Source organism: Triticum aestivum, chromosome 2D (assembly GCF_018294505.1).
Source record: "Triticum aestivum cultivar Chinese Spring chromosome 2D, IWGSC CS RefSeq v2.1, whole genome shotgun sequence".
Lineage (NCBI taxonomy): Eukaryota > Viridiplantae > Streptophyta > Magnoliopsida > Poales > Poaceae > Triticum > Triticum aestivum.
Genome location: NC_057799.1, coordinates 648,317,816 through 648,331,921, shown reverse-complemented (window position 1 = coordinate 648,331,921; position 14,106 = coordinate 648,317,816). Strand labels below are relative to the sequence as shown.

General features: G+C 45.8%; 1 long non-coding RNA gene and 1 pseudogene across 1 annotated transcript; both read right to left on the bottom strand.

The window, feature by feature from the left end:
• Nucleotides 1-836: 836 nt before the first annotated feature.
• On the bottom strand, nt 837-4,202 carry LOC123050808 (uncharacterized). The gene is made up of 6 exons (XR_006423848.1): nt 3,982-4,202; nt 3,530-3,738; nt 3,025-3,398; nt 2,809-2,911; nt 1,666-2,714; nt 837-1,141 (listed from the first exon to the last, which is right to left on the bottom strand). It is a non-coding gene; the product is annotated as an uncharacterized lncRNA (long non-coding RNA).
• Nucleotides 4,203-7,836: 3,634 nt separating this feature from the next.
• On the bottom strand, nt 7,837-13,198 carry LOC123056172 (uncharacterized; annotated as a pseudogene).
• Nucleotides 13,199-14,106: the final 908 nt, after the last annotated feature.

Sequence of the window (14,106 nt, the reverse complement as noted above, 5' to 3'; positions counted from 1 at the left end):
GGGAATATCCCCGACTGCGAGCTCGTCAAGGGACATGAAACTATCCTCTGGTTGCCCGAAAAGTTGTTTATATTAATTTGAGATGTATAGCTTGAGGTTTTCATTCCCCACCACTGTACCTTCATCCTGTTCAAGTTGGATGATTTTCTTTCTATGTTTGCCATTCGCAATCAAATGGAATAACTGAGTATTGTCATCTCTTTGGACAACTTTCAAAAACCTTAGCCCTCAGTGCCCATTATGCTATAGCGCGCTATTTTTTCAGTGGGTGCGACACGGACAGGTTCGGCCATTCAGCAATCCGGAGGCGATCTTCTCCTTCCTCCCATTCTCTACCACGACCAAATCACACCTATAATACCATTGGGCTTTGTGTGGTGCGATGGCCCAAATTAACGAGAAGCCACCGATTTTTGCTGAGTAGCTGCCCCAGGACGGCAGGCCCACTTAGTTGTTAATCACGAGATAGAATATATTAGGACACATGATCGGACGGCCAAAAAGCAAGGATGCGTGAGAAGGCTGGGATGTGGTGCAGTTTTACTGTCCTTAACTAGATCTTGAATGGCGCGCGTTGCTGCGCCCTTGTATTAGGAATTTTGGATGAAATAGGTTTGCAATGCTTTTGTATAAACATGCATGTTGTTTTTTTAATTTAGACAGTCAAGGGCCACATAATAGAATTTTCTTTATTTTAGTTGGGTTGTTATGAGCCTTTTTATGTGAAGAGCACATGCAGTCATGAGTAGACCATGGTGAGGCTCCTGTCATCTTAATTCTTGACGTAGAACATATGTGAAGAGGCAAGTCACATGAATAGACCATGGTGAGGCTCCTGTCGTCTTAATTCTTGCCATAGAAGTTATGTCAAGAGGCAAGTTAATGATTATTATATGCTTATTAATACGCGGCCAATAATAAAGAGCTTATGGCTTTTCAGTTTTCATTCTTGACTACGTATTTGTAACTGATGAGTAAAACCTTCTTTCAAAGTTTTTATGTAATGACCACTTGTTTTCTGGAACAGAAAGGAAGCAGAAATGTATGCGTGGCTGTGGATGTCCCTGTCCTGCCCAAAATTAGCGTTGAACCTTGCACATCACAAAGCAATCGTTGATTCCGTCTTCTCTAGGCAAATCGTCTGCAAGATAAGATGAATGATTTAGTCTTTGTCAGCTGCTCTGGATCTTGCCTTTTTGAAAATCAAATATGGTACATCATACTTTTATGTACTATTTTTATTGCTTTTCCAACAGTTAGGCATGGACAGGTTTTTCGGTATTTGATTTTCTGCTTAGGCTCGCTGTCCTTTGTGGATCCCTGAAATTGTAGTTCTTGGGGATGACAGGGTCCTGTTCCAAGGAGCGGTCCAGGTTCTAGCTGCCATCATCGAAGTTGTTCTCTTTGCATGTCACAAATGCAGGCATATCCATTCATTCATTGATGAACAAACATCACTGGACATTCAAAGGTTACTGTCCTAAATGTGTATGCCGATGACCTTCTTTAAATTAAGTATCTCATGTCAAGAGAAATGTACGTCCCCCCGCAAAAAAAAAAGAGAAATGTACGTCAATGCTCATGTCTGAACATTACGATTTAGATTGTAGATTTTCTACCATAAATGGAGGACATGTACGAAAGTTGCAGTATGATTGTGCTTACTTGGTTCTCAAGGAAGCAGAACAGGTTTGTCATTCCCATCTCCTCTTCAACCGCCTCATCTTGACAACACTACTGCTGTTGGTTGCATGAAGGCGATTTATGTACAATCCTGTCATCTAGATCCAGGTCCATCTCCAGAAATTAATTATAGCTGAATTGAGTCCAATAACGTTAGATCAAGATGTATACAATACAAGTGAAGAGCACATCTTGTTACACACACACACACACACACACACACGCACACACACACACACATATATATAGATGACGCAAAGTAGTACAGACTAATCAGATCATACAAAAAGATCCAAGTTAGTTCACCTTGTCGTATGGTGTGCAAATATTTTTGAATTCACATGGCTAACATTGCCGTATTTTACATATGTAAGTACCAAACAAAATTTGATATATTTGAAAGATCTCTTACTGGGATAAATAAAATTACTCTGTAGCAAGCACTAACCGGGCTTCTTATACAGCATTCACATTTCAACTAACTGAAGCACAAACTAAAAAGCATGCTGTCTATGTGTGAAGGAGCTTGCCAGATAATTTGGAGAAAGCATTCCCATTAAACAGTTTATACAGGATGTGTATAGTGCAAATAATATAATACAAGAAACATTGCTACCTCTTACATGTGTAAGCACCGAACAGAATATGACAGTTGTCAAAGATATCTTACTGGAAGAATAAAATTACCATTTACCAACCAGCAAGCGAGCTTCTTATACACCATTCACCTTTAAACTAACTGAACCACCAACTAATGATAAGCATTCTATCTATGTGTGAAGCACCTTGCCAGAGAATTTGAAGAAAGCATTCCCACTAAACAGTTTATGCAGGATGTGTATACTGAAAATACTATAATACAAGTCTTATATGATGCCATGGAAAATAGATGCAGGATTACATATGTATCCGCCCATGCTGGCCCAGGAGTCGGCGGCGACGATGACGCCTTTTTCGAAGATGGAGGAGAGCGTGGTCGACCCCTTCTTGTTGTTCACCATCTCCTCGGTCGCCTTCTGGAACCCATCGAACTACCACCGGGAAACAATAACAAGGCAAACGGATCAGAGGCCGGCGGATTGCGATGTGAGGAAAGGGGGTCAAGGGACGGGGAGGCTCACACACGTCGCTGAAGCTGGGGAAGTCGAGGACGAGCTGGTCGGCGGAGAAGAGGCCGCCGAAGTTGTCACTGTCGGCCGCGGCGCCGGAGTGTTTCTTGCGTCTGAACCTGAAGAAGTGTCGATTTTCAGTTAATTGGCGCGCATACGACAACGCTTCGTGGGATCCAACGGATGTGATCGCTCGGTCAAAACCTCACTCGACGGCCGAGATCTAACTTACAGTTTCTAATCATTGGTAAGACAATCTTTCAACCACTGAATGAAGATAATCATTGCAGCACATATTTGGTAGACAATCTTTCAACCACTGAATGAAGATAAGAAAGAGAGGTTGTCAGCCCCCTAACGAAAATCTAATCATTGCAGGAATGCTAGTACTTGTTAATCTTGGGATCACCGGCTACGGCTACTGCAATGGTGCAGACGCGCATTGCAAGGGCGGCAGCGCCGCTAGAGCATGGATAGGGTTTCATCACAGTGCTTGCGAGAAGATAGGTAAAGCGGAGGAGTCTTCCATCTTGTACCAGTACTACAAAAAGCTTCAATCTTGATCTTGTACATACATCCCAGATTTTATCTTGTATACCAGGTGAACTGACAAAATTGGAGAAATAAAACTTCAGGGAAGATAACAATTGCAAAACCTCATAAGTAGGTTCTTAATCAGTAAGCACAATTTGAAAACATGAAGATATGAGGTATGGCAGGTAATAGGAACTAATTACCTGGCTAGTAGCCCTTGTAGTTTGAAAAATTCCCTGAACCAAAATATGAGAACCAGCCTCAATATTCGCCCGAATCATTTGACCAAAACCGTGTTGAACACCAATTAGCCTTGTTTCATGCAGAACTCATCATCATCCTCGCATTACTACTTAGAAAAGAACTGAGCAGAGTCTTGCCCGTTGTTCCGAGTCCTGAATAAGACCTCGATCTGCACAAATAACAAGGAGTTGGAGAATGCGCAGTGCAACAGGAAAGTAATGGTTATATTTCTATGAACTGAAGACCACCCACATGACTGCATGTAGTCAGTCTCCTCCCCTAATCTGGCATTCGACCAGCATGTGAGAGTGGATAAGACGAACAACAAGCAGCGATTGGGCTAGGATTTCCATTGGTGTGGAGAAAAGGGGCGGGGTTGGGAGAAGCCTTGGACAACGTCAGGGTGGACGACCTGTGAGCCGGTGGCGGCGGCGGACCTTAGATCCGCCCAAGGTTGAGGTCGCTAGTGACAAGAGGCAGGAGAGATGGGCGATCCTCTTGTGGGGCCTCGGCTGGAGCGCGTCCCCTCGCCGATCCCCTCGTGGCGCCTCGGCTGGATCCGTTCCTCCTCTGATAGTTCCACGAGTATGGTGGCGGCACGCGTTTGTGTCGTGGGGGTGAAAGAGGGAGGAGAGATGAGCGAGAGGTTAGGTCGAAATTACTAATTAATTAAGGAGTACTAGTAGATCGCCCCACGGGCCTATTTTTTCATGTGCACATTAATACAATGCATATCAAATTTTGCAGATATTTTTTTAATTGCACCTGTAAATATAATACATATAAAATTTTGTATGTATAAAAAATATATCCTGCAACCATTGTTGAGGAAATCGTTAACTGGTAGCTGCTCGGTCGGCTGGCGAGTAAGGGATTAATAGGCTAATCGGCAAGTTAATCGGCCCTTTAATCAATTAATCGGACAATTTATCGGTTTATCGGCTACTCGGTGACCCTACGAGTAGGGATTATTCGGCAAGTTAACTGGTTAATCGGACGAATTCTTGAACATGGCCTGCAACAATCATAAAATAATTGAAATCCACTTCACTCGCAATTTCACTCAACCATGTATACAGAGAGAAATGATCTAAATAATTATATGTTGTCTTTAGCTTCATTTGCACTCCGCAACCCCAGTAGTGACAAATCCGGCTCGCAATGCCCCCTTCCCCCTCCATGAACACACACTTCACAATCAATTGAACCATCTATACAGTTACTAACATGTTGCATCCCTTCTAAGAAGGATTGACATGAAAGGGACACCTTACCCATGATTCTCCTGTCTTTATGATCTCTGCTATCTGGGCAACATCCAGATTGTAGAGACGTCATTCTCTTGAGCACATCGCACATATGTGTCTTCTATTGCTGCTTTTGCTTGAGTGTGCTGGTGAATGATCTCATTTGCTATGTAACAGATAGACAAAAAACCTACCAAAAATATCAGTGTTATATCAACTCATTGGTGTTATTAATTCCAAAAATATGGGAGTGTAATTGTCCAGGAAATCATCTAAGAAATTATTACAAGTGGTACTGAAATCAGTTGTCAAAAAAAATGGTAAGCAAACATTAGAAAGATGGTCCCTAAAAAATGTTTCACACGTGTCTCTCGCGGAAGCAAAACCACGACTCTCGTGAAAGAAAAAAAAGAAAGCGCGTATTTCACGCAAAAAAAAATTGTCAAAAAGCTAAGGAAGACCGGTGAAAAACCAAAACGTGGAAAAAAAACTGTTTAAAAAGCCGAAAACGCGTGCGAAAAAAAACAAAATCCGAAGAGAGCACCCAGAGCACGACATGTGGCGAATGGCTCAAAGCACACCAAGTGCCGCTAATCATTGCGAGGCTTCCGAAGGAGCGCTCGTTAACTAGTTGCTTCCCAAAGTCAAGTGGCATGGGAGGGGAAACGAATCAACGATGATGTTTTTTTTTTGTCCGCTGGAAACGAAAGAAAGAGCGAACGCAAGTACCGTTTGGGCGTGCGGTTCACATCATCACGCGTATCTAAGTTTTTTGAGAAACCTCGGCCTATTTAACCACAAAGCGTCCAAGTTGGTCGTCGGAGCAGCACCCCAAGATACGTTTGTTCGGCCTTAACGAGCAGGTTGGCCCGAAAATGAGCACAAGCGCTTGAAGTGGGATGACCGAGCAACTAAGGACGTTTTAGCGAGAAGATCTGGAGCGTTGAGTCCAAAACCAGACGGTTTAGGGTGCCAAATCGATGCGGAAGGTCCTAGCTAGCTCAGTTTTACTGTTTCTCAATTAAGGACATTTTATGCAGAAACATTGGCATGGGCATGTGCTGTTGTGGCTCGGAACAATTATGGTAACTGGAGAAATAAAACAAAAAACTGTAAAACCGAAAACTGGAAATCTTATATGGAATATAATGAAAATAGGCCTCGGAAATGCAGGGGAAATTGACCACTAAAGTGTTGTATCAGGAGAACAGGCCCTGTACAGCTGTACTACAACCAAACGTACATGAAAAAGGAGGGATCGGCTCGTTTCAGGCGCCTCCTAAATGGGTAGGCCCAGAACCGTGAGGCCACTGCCTTATTTTTTTTCTGTTTTTTCTCATGTTTTCTGTTTTTCATTTAGCATTTTTTAAATTTTTGTGTATACTACCAAACATTTGAAAAAAGGTCCTCCAGTCATTTGAAAAATGTTAAATATGTATAGGGAAAATGTTTCTCATGTATATGTAAAATGTATACAATATGTATGAAAAAAAGTTAATCATGTATTTTAAAAATGCTAAACAAGCATTTGAAAAACAAATTTTAACCAAGTATTTAAAAAATATTAATAAAGCATTTCAAAAATATTAAAGTTGTATAGAATAGCGATTGTCATGTATACAAAACAAATAAAAGGTGTATGAAAAAATAATGATCATGTGTTTTAAAAAATGCTGAACTTGTATTAAGAAATTCCTTTTGTATGCAGAAAATATACAACAAACATTAAATATGAGTAGATATCAAAAATCATATATCTAACCAAATAATTGATGTACTTAAAGAATGTTAAACATGTGTATAAAAATGCTCCTGGTGCATACGCAAATGTACATTGTTTGTGAAAAAAAAACTATTGCCATTAGAAAATTCACAATGTATTAAAAAATGTTGATCCTGTCTTAAAAAAAATTGTATTTCAAATTTTTCAGCATGTATTAAAAATGTATTATATATAACAAAAATGTATAATATGTATGAAAAAAATTGACATAAAATTATATGTGATAAAAATGTTAACCACGTATTTGAAAAATGTAAACATATATAGAATATGTTTCTGATATATATGAAAAAATATTGAATGTATACTGGTGAAAGTTGAAATATGTTGAACAAAGAGAGAAACTGATGAAAAAAATAAAGAAATAAAGAAAACGAAGAAACCCAATAAAAAATGAAATCCCAAAAAATGCAAAAAATGGAACATTGAAAAGCAAGAAAGAAAAAAAGGTAAACAAATCAATGAGAACCAAGAAAGAAACAAAGAGAAACAAAAAAACGGAGAAAGCCGAGTAAGAAACAAAGAATATCAAAGAAAAGAACTAAAAACTGTGAAAGAAACAAAAAAAACGATGAAAAATTGAACAAAACAGAAAAATGAAGTAAACGGGAAGAAGCGAATGCAGCCAACCCCCGAGCAAGCAAGCGCGGACGAAAAAAAACATTCAGAGATGGTGAAAAGAGCATGGCAAAAATTAGTTGTGCAGGGCCTTTGTCCGTCCGCCCGTGAGGTGGTGCACAGAGATCTCCATGCATGGGATCGCAAGGTGCTGCAAGGCCCCGTGCGCGCTTGTGGTCGGCCCAGAAAGAACTCGGGAACTTGATGCGACTGTCGTATACAGCTGAAAACAATATGAAGCAGAACGACCTCATGCTTTTCATTGAAATCTTCTCGAACGGGAGGAAATCTACCGGGCTCAACACGGGTGAGTAAACTGGCTGCGCAGAAGAGATCGTAATACAAAATATTTTAATCGGTTTGCCTTGGCCGGTAGACGCTGCAATTTAATTAAGAATTGAAGGATAATAATAAAATGTGATGATTTAGTCTTAAACTTGCAAAATGCAACCCCATCATACCCCAACTTGCACCTCATGTGATGTTTTAGTCCCAGGCCAATCAGAGAACGACAATTGGCAGCCAGGTGGCTGGCCCGGTCGACGCACGCAGTTTTGCAAAAAAAAAACTGCCATTTTTTCTAATTAACCCGCACTCACCTCCACCTGAATTAAATCTGTCAGGCACGGGGATCCGCCGGATTCGGCGCCACCACCACGATCAGGCCCGTGATCCACTTCCTCAGCCTCCGGTACACCGCGGAGAGCGTGGGCTGCGCTAACAGCGGCGGCGCGATGGCGCCGCCTCCGCCGCCTGGATACGCCGCCATGCTGCTGAACTTGGACGCCGTCGTCTGGATGTCGTCGAAGCACCGGTTGCACCTTTGATCCATCTGCATCCATCCAACAGGCTCTGCCATGAGATTTTTTTTTACTCTGGTAATAACACTCTGAAGTTGAGATAAAATTCAGGAGCTCGCTCACCAGCTGTAGCAGTTTCAGGAAGACGTTCCTCAGAGCATCTTCAACAGGCGCGCTAAACAAGCGTCGCGCCGCAAATTTAGCCAGTTTAGCGCGCGCGCAACCCGGCGGGTGGCTCCAGCGGCGCGCAATAACCGCGCGCGCGGTATAAGGAGTTGGGCGCGCGGTCGGATTCGCTATCTCGTGCGGTGTATTTGGGGCGCCCGCTTCCGCGCGCGGCACACTCGAGCACTCGCGCTGCACTCTCTCTTCTCCGCCTCCTACGCCCCGCGCGCGCCAGCGCCGGCGAACTGCACCCCATGGACGCACGCGCCGGCACCCCGCTCACCCCATCCTATAGCCGCGACCCCCCCACCGCCGCCGCCGCCGCAAATCCTAGCCCGGGTAGCGTTGGCCTCGCCTCCGCCGGAGCTCCTCCGACCATCGGCCTCGCACGCGGCCTCTTCATGCCGCCGCGGATGACCTTGGCGGCGGGTGGCGTCGCGCCGGCGCCGGCCCGAGCCGCCGCCCTTTCCTCAAAGCTCCCCAATGCGGCGCGGCCAAAGAAGGGCAAGACATCGGCGAAGAAAAACAAGGCGGCGGACGGCTCCGGCACCTCGAAGGCGAGGAGGAAGAAGCTTGTAGGGTGTGCGACGGGCGTGGCAGCTACCGAAGCGCCGACGAGCTCACTCGTTGAGCCGGCGGCCGACGCGCACAACATGTTCGACGAAATGCCCCCAAGGTAAAAAAACCAACTTTTAATTTTTTGTTATTTTTTCAATGCATTCACATATAGATAGCTTATTTGCATTGTTCAAAAAACTTTGTAGTCTCAATGATGATGCATACATGTCAACGATGGGTGTTGGCTCCAACGATTCGCATTGGTCTCAAACCAATGACATGCATTTCGAAGACCATGAGTTCGAGGTGGACGAGGAGGGTGAGGGCATTGTCGACGCACCGAAAGGAAGAGCGGGCAATTACACCAACGTCGATGACATCTTACTATGCAATACTTGGTTGCAAGTGTCGAGGGATCCATCCGTTGGAGGTGATCAAAGTAGAGATGCTTATTGGGGGCGGATGAAAGAACACTTTGATGTTCACAACTTGAGTGGAATTGACCGCTCCGAGAGGGCGGTGGCCTCGGCGCCATGGGTGGTATGGGTGGCTTCGGAGCTACCGTGGGCGGTGCAATGGGAGGCATTGTTGGCTTTGGAGCACCCCCGACGCTATGGCCACCATGGGAGGCATGAGTTTTGCTTCTCCCATGGGACGCATGGGTGCACCTCCGGCCGCCATGGGCGGAATGTCTTTCGATGTGCCTCCTCGCACACATTCCCATGAAGATGCCGTTGAAGATCTTGTCAACACCGTCGGAGCTTCACGTGATGCGGTGCGCGATGAGTAGAGGGAGGAAGATTCATCTTCGGAGGCGGAAGAATTGTCTTCCGAAGATGAGGACGAGGATGAGGAATGATGTGTCTTTCATTTGTGTATTGAACTTGATTTGCATTTTGAACTTGGTTGGATGAACTTGTGGGCATGAACTTTTCTTCATCAACTTGTTTGTGTGAAATTTTATATGTCATGTTCATTGCATTTTGAATGTTTCAACTTCATTTTGTGTTCAAAATGTCATACTCCCTCCATTCCAAAATATAGTGCGCCCGCGCTTCCCGAGGTCGAACTTTGACCATAAATTTAACGAACGAGACCGATTGCGGCGGGAGAAAAAGTTACATAATTAAAAACTTCTTTCGAATACGAATTCACTGATATAACTTTTGCTCCCGCCGCAATCGGTCTTGATAGTTAAATTTACGGTCAAAGTTGAAGCACGGGATAGAGGAAGCACTACATTATGGAATGGAGGGAGTATATGCAATGCCCCGATGAGTCACACGCGCTGCATTTTTTGCGTGCTGCTGGAGCGGCGCGCGCGTGCTGCATTTTAGCGCGGCTGCTGGAGTCAGCGCTGCGCGCCGCGCCAAACGAGATGATGGGCGCGCGGCAAAGCAGTTTTTTGCGCGCGGCGCGTTCGTCGCCTGTTGGAGATGCTCTCACCCTCTGAGCCTGCATCCACCTCCCGCCGTCGGCTGGGTGCTCCTCGGAGGGAAGCATCAGGTGGTTGGAGCTCACCGACGACGGCGTCCTCGCTGAGCAGCTCGACGAGAGCAGCAGGCTTGCCTCGCTGCCAATGTCGCTGACTGAATCATCAGTCGTCTCGGCCATGTCCGTCAGCAGGCAGCTGGCGAACCCATTCAGCAGCTCCTGGGCAATGTGCGCGTATCCCGAGTTCCCGACCGCGGCAGCACCTGCGAGAAGTGCGGAGGCCTCGAATACATCTGTGGGTACACGTGCCGCAGCTCGTAGTCGCCGGCACCGACATCGCCGTAAGGAGGCAGATGGAACTGGCCGGCGCCGGCGTGAGCCCTGACGGCCTGAGGCTGCTGGTAGCCAAAGCCTTCGCTGTTCACATGGGTCAGGCCGGAGCAGCTCACCTCCGAGGACTGCTCCGGCATGCTCGCCATGGTGACCGAGGAAGACTGGGCACCTAGCCTGAGCGAGAGGCCGCTCGCCGTGCCGGCGACCGCGTCCGTAAGGTCGCCGCCGCCGGAGAACGCCGTCGGGTAATACGGCTGGTGGGTCGAGGCAGCGCTTGGTCCGTCGTAGAGCCAGCCGCAGTGTGGCTCTCCAATAATGAGCTTGGCCATCTTTGACGGCTGGGCGATGGTGACCTCCGCCGTTCCGTACTGGAAGAAGTCCGCCGAGCCGGAGGCGGAAGGGAGCATGGAGTGCACGGTGCTGCAGCTCCAGAAACAGTCTGTCTAGCTTGAACGATCCAGCAACAGATCCTTCCCATGACCACGAGCGCCCAGCACCTAAACCAATAACACGGTGTCCCATAATATAAGAGCGCTTTTGACACAAGTATAGTGTCAAAAACGCTCTTATATTATGAGACGGAGGGAGTAATAATCTGTCCAGCTTGAAGAATATGCAGTTTTTCGTCTGCATGACAATGTCAGAGATTTGTCAAACTAGTGGGAGCATAGTCAAAGTAAACTACTTCTGCACAAATCAGGGATTTGTCCCCGCGAGCATTGCAACTCGTAGTACTACAGGTACATCCCAGGGTGGAGCTACAGCAAAGAATTGACACAATTCTCCAAAACAGCATTCTCCTGGATGAATTTACTACAGGTACAAGGTTTGCTACAGGTACAGCAACTACCTTCTGGTCACAAGGTTTGCTACGGGCACCTGAAGATTCAAACCGAGCTTACCCTGAAAGTTATGCTGCCTCACCAGTATAGCTGGCACAAGGTCTTTATCGAACTTGACGAGGTGAAGGAAGCCAGTGACCATTCGCTGCAAGGTTGCGTCGCCCACAACACCGTCAGCCTCAATGACTTGCTTGTTCAAAGCAGCAAACTCGTCAAGCTCCTTTGTATCCTCATACAAAGAAGCCAGCCTTTCCAGAATCATCTCTCTGTGCGCCTCTGCCTCATCAAAAAGAGCCCGAAACTGAGGACTGACCTTCGAAACATCACTGAAATGGGGCCTTGTTTGCTTGATAACAGCAATCATTGATTCCTCCACAAGCAGCAGCTTTAGCAAGAAGATGGTAAACGAAACCTTCTTCCAGCTTTTGATAAGATCATAGAGACAGCCTGTGCCTAGAGGATGAACATATTTTTGGTGTTTTGCGATGCTGCCAGCAGAGCTATCATCCAAGGGGGCGAAACGCGGGCATTCTCCAAACAATACGAAGAGTGTGTGAAAGTACAAGGAGCCTAGATCATTTGCCTCCGGCGACGGATTCTCATAGAGATCCATGAGGAAGATCGCAATGTCCTCCAACACTTCTCCATGTATTTCCACTTTTTTCCTAATAAAAGATTGAGAATGTGTGTCAGTAAAAAACCATTCTAAATAACTGAGGGATGTTGAGAATGTGTGTCAGTAAAAAACCATTCCAGAAAACCACTTTTTTCCTAATAAAACATAGAATAAATTAGTAATAGTTGAAACCACATGAGAAAACAAACACAACAATGTGGTAGAGTCAAGCAAATCCATATCAAAACAGCAAGATAGGACAATGAATTTAGTGCAAAACATGGAAAAATTAGAAATGTTTTAAACAACGGCAGGTCAATATAAAGAAAGCAAGCTAGCACAGACAAACATATCATCAAGAAATCTAGATGGTCAAAAGGAACAGTTCAATTCATACAATGACAAACAGTGAGTAATTCATAAACATACAAGAAATGATACTCTGAAAAAGGGAAGATGCAATTAACAAGAGTGCAAAACATGGAAAAACTCACTTTTGCTGGCGGGCTAGAAGGTGGTAACGGATATCTGGTAGTATAAGCACCATTGACAGCTGAATCGCCCTCAAATGCCAGGGGAGACGATCTGTTGAAATGGTGACGCACCTGGTTGAACAGGTTCTTGAGTTGATATTTGTTGGGGGTCGTTGGTAAAAAACTACTCCAGTTTCAGTTTCAAGTTCTTGTAATTCTCGGGTGCCCACGCTGGCCGTATCTGGGAGCCAGACCACAAAAAGCCAGGCTTGGGAGCATCCTCCTCATCATGATATGCATAAGGAAACTTAGGGATGTCCTAAGTCAGGAACAAGTGCATTTAGAGGCAGGTAATGAATTGAAATGCAAGAACAAGAGTAATGATAGGCAAAGTAAGGGAATGTACTTGCCTTGACACTGGCATCTCTTGTACTAGTACCTAGATAGATAGAGATGACACATTCAAGTCAGATCTAGGACGCCCTTGACCGAGAGAGAGTGTGGCCGACCAATAAACAAGATGATATTTATACTCCCGCTGCACTCGTCGTCTTGGGATGGAATGGAAGAGCTCTTTGGCGGTGGCGTCGCCGACAGGTTGTGCACCGAACCGAACCGAACCGGCGGTGGCGTCGCGGCCGGTTGTGTTGTGTGCGACGCACCGAACCGATGGCGAGCGGTGCTGTCGCCGGCGGAAACGGAGTGTGATGTTCTTCATCTCTGCTAGTGGTACTACTCTTTGGGTTGAGAGGGGACGGGAATGGAGTGCTAGATGTGATGATGGGTTGAGGTGGTCACTTATATAGGCGGGCGGGCGGGCAGCCGTGTCGTTTCCTAATACCGCCGAGCAATTAACGCGAGAGGGGCCCACGCCAATAATGTCGCACAAACGAACCAACGGCCATCCTCGATTCGATTTTTTTTTCGCCTTCTAATTATTATCTACAGTACCAAAAAACCTGACGAATGGCCCATGCCAATGCACGCGACGCGTTTTTATGAGGGGAAATATTGCCGCATTTATTTAATCAAACGCATTCGGAATGTCATCCGAGATTACATCAAGCACATAATCTGGGGTGACCCCCAACCAAACATTGCAAAGTTCATCTCCTACCCCTATTTTAGCAAGTCTATGAGCGGCAACATTCGCGGAACAACGAACCCAAGTGACTTTGGAGCTAACGAACGAAGAAAGCAACATCTTCAGCTCTTGAATCAACGGGCCAGTGGCTGACATCACCTTGTGCTAATTATTGAGCATCTTAACTACTCTTTGCGAATCCAGTTCCACATGTATCCTGTCGGCCTGTATTTCCTGCGCCAAAACAAGGCCTCTCTTGCATGCAAGAATCTCTAACACTTCAGGGTCGACCATGCCTCGGAACAGGTGGCACAGCCCGGCACGAAAGGCCCCATTCTCATCCCTTATCACAGCACCAGCACCCCCCTTGCTCCCTGACCGAGCAACTGCCCCATCTGAATTGAGTTTAAGCCACCCCTCCTCTGGAGGCTTCCACTTTTGCTTGATCTGTTGCTCTCTCGGGGGCTTGTTGTCGTCATGGACAGCTCTCCATTCAGCCATGTGTGTGACCACGCGCTCTATGATTTCATGTGGCGGGGCTATGCGCTTGCCTTCTCTGGTTTCATTCCTTGCTAGCCAAAGCT